This window comes from Cebus imitator, unplaced genomic scaffold, assembly GCF_001604975.1.
Source record: "Cebus imitator isolate Cc_AM_T3 unplaced genomic scaffold, Cebus_imitator-1.0 Scaffold204, whole genome shotgun sequence".
In the NCBI taxonomy this organism is placed as follows: domain Eukaryota; kingdom Metazoa; phylum Chordata; class Mammalia; order Primates; family Cebidae; genus Cebus; species Cebus imitator.
In genome coordinates, this window is record NW_016107519.1 from 2,508,518 (window position 1) to 2,511,234 (window position 2,717).

At 50.9% G+C, this 2,717-nt stretch overlaps 1 protein-coding gene across 1 annotated transcript in view; it reads right to left on the reverse strand.

Annotated features, from left to right (window-relative positions):
• The window catches only part of IFT88 (intraflagellar transport 88), a 126,391-nt gene extending 124,052 nt beyond the window's left edge, over positions 1–2,339 (reverse strand). The window contains exon 1 of the mRNA XM_017548183.2: positions 2,213–2,339. The gene's annotated coding sequence lies outside the window, so the exon portion shown is untranslated. The remainder of the gene's footprint in view (positions 1–2,212) is intronic.
• Between the last annotated feature and the right edge of the window lie 378 nt (positions 2,340–2,717).

Below are 2,717 nucleotides of genomic sequence, written 5' to 3' on the forward strand. Positions count from 1 at the left end.
AGAGCAGAAGATCAAACACCACGTGTTCTCACTCATAGGCGGGTGTTGAACAATGAGAACACATGGACACAGGGAGGGGAGCACTACACACTGGGGTCAGTTGGGGGGAAATAGGGGCGGGACGGTGGGGGGTGGGGAGCTGGGGAGAGATAGCAAGGGGAGATATGCCAGATGTAGGTGATAGGGGAGAAGGCAGCAAATCACACTGCCACGTGTGTACCTATGCAACAATCTTGCATGTTCTTCACATGTACCCTAAAACCTAAAATGCAATAAAATAAATGGGAAAAAAAAAGAATATTTATACCTATGTTTTTTTCTAATAGTTTATACAGTTTTAGCTCTTACATTTAGGTCATCGATCCATTTTGAGTTAATTTCTCATTACTTTTTTTAAGATGAAAATTAACTACTATGAGGGCAAATGTCACCCAGATAGAAATGGTCATTCCAAAATAGCTTCAAAAGGTATTAAATGTCACTGGTAAAAAAATATATTAAATAGTTTTTAATTAAAAGCTTTACTTCAGAACACTAAACCAGTGGTTCTCAAACCCAAGTGATACTGAGGCTGCTGGTCTGCGAACCACACTTTGAGAACCACTATTCTGAATAACTTTTGGATTATGAACCCTATTTAAGTCAGTTTAGTTGACACATAAGTTATAGAAAGCAGCAACTTTTAGAATGAGAAATCCTTTCTGCTAGGTTGTATAACCAGATTTTTAAAAGGTTTGACTTGAAAGAGACCTCAGTTGAATAGACATCTTGTCGAACATACAAATAATAAAAGATGTGGAAAGTGAGGCCAGGAAAGGTAAAGGAAATCAAGCATGGCTAATAGCTATGGTGGCAGAACAACTGTTGCTTTTAAAACCCAGGGTTTCTGGATTCTCCAGGCTATTTCCAAAGCAGCTTATACAGGTAACAAACCTCCCATGTTGAAATAATCTGGGGATGATGCCATCCATATTTAATACAAACAAAATGCTAGTTAAAACCCTTTTTTAAAGTGAAAGTTATGTTTGTTAATACTCTTCTATTGACTTCAAGCTAGTCCACCTGCGGCCAGCACATGGCTCAGGATGGCTTTGAATACGGCCCAACACAAATTCGTAAGCTTTCTGAAAGCAGCATGAGATTTTTTTGGGATTTTTTTAAAGCTCACCAGCTATCTTAGTGTTGCATATTTTATGTGTGACCCAAGACAATTCTTCTTCCGATGTAGCCCAGAGAAGCCAAACCACTGGACACCCTTGGTCTACTTCTTAGATGCCTACTGCAGTTTCTGAAGGAAAAAACAAGGTCACAACCGAAAAATCGGACGAATAAAAGTGCAGTTTTAGGCTTAGACTCTTGGGACAACAGTACTTAACGTTTTGGGGATGTTTCCATCTTTGTGAGGCTAAGCACACGCTTTTTGCATTCTGTTGTGTACTTTTCACTTCTGATTCAACTTTTATCAGGCAATTTCTTTTTTTTTTTGAGACGGAGTCTCACTCTGTTGCCCAGGCTGGAGTGCAACGGTGTAGTCTCAGTTCACTGCAACCTCTGCCTCCCGGGTTCAAGCGATTTTCCTGCCTCAGTCTCTCGAGTAGCTAGAATTACACGCTCGTGCCACCACACCCAGCTAATTTTTGTATTTTTAGTAGGACTGAGGTTTCATTATGTTGGCCAGGCTGGTCTCGACCTCCTGACCTCGTGATCGGCCCGCCTCAACCTCCCAAAGTGCTGGGATTACAGGCGTGAGCCACCGCGCCCGCCTAATCAGGCAATTTCAAGTGCTTTACTAACACGAATATTAAAAAGCGATGTGCACCCGTCTCTGCTGTGATTCCAGAGCTAGCGCAATGTTCTAACTGGGTTTGAAGTTTCCCCGTCAGGCGCGACTGGGACTTGGGACAGCCATCGCCAAGCGGTCAGCGGCGCCCGTCCCAGTTCAGAGGAACAAGGAAAGCCTGGGCTGGAGACAGCGACCGCTGCGTTTCTGAGCAGACGCCTCGGGCGCCTGAAGGATGCACTCAGCCCCAAGCGGGAGAAAAGCAGCGGCAAGCCGAGTCCATTCCGGGCCCCGCCTCAGACCGCCCAGGAGCCGGCCGGGGTGGGCGGGAGATGGGCGAAGGGGCCCTCGGCCGGGCTGGGCGCCCAGGACGCCGCAGGGGCACAGCTGCCAGGGGCCCCGAGGCGCTAGGCCCCCGCGCCCTTCTCCTACCTCACGCTGAGGGAAGCGGGCCCAGTGACTACGTGGTGGTTGGCCAAAGCGCGACGCCGAGCCGTTGCCAAGCGCGGAATCCAAGGAAGCCGCTCCCACAGTCCTCCGCGCGGGGGTGGGCGGGGCCGGAAGCGCGGGGGCGGGAAGGGGCGCGGCGGGAAGCTGGAGGCTCGGGTGGCGTGGGGAAGTTGGGAGGGTGGAGAACTGCCTGGCCGGGAGCACAGAGCGCAGTCCTCCCAGGCACTGCAGTGGCGGCGGGGGCGGAGGGTGTTGGGAGGACGGTGCTAGCGGCTTACCGGAAGCGGGACGGGGGAGAACGGTGGAGGAGAGGGCAGGGGGCCGGGGGCCTCTATTCGAAAGGAACGCCGGGGGTTGCGAGGCTGGGGGGGCCTGTGTGAAGGGGGCGGGCAGGGAGTCGCGCGCGGCCAGTGTGAGCAGGAGGAAGGAGGGCCCAGAGTGGCTCCGGGCGGGCGGCCTCTGTGGGGAAGGGGAAGGAGAGGAAACC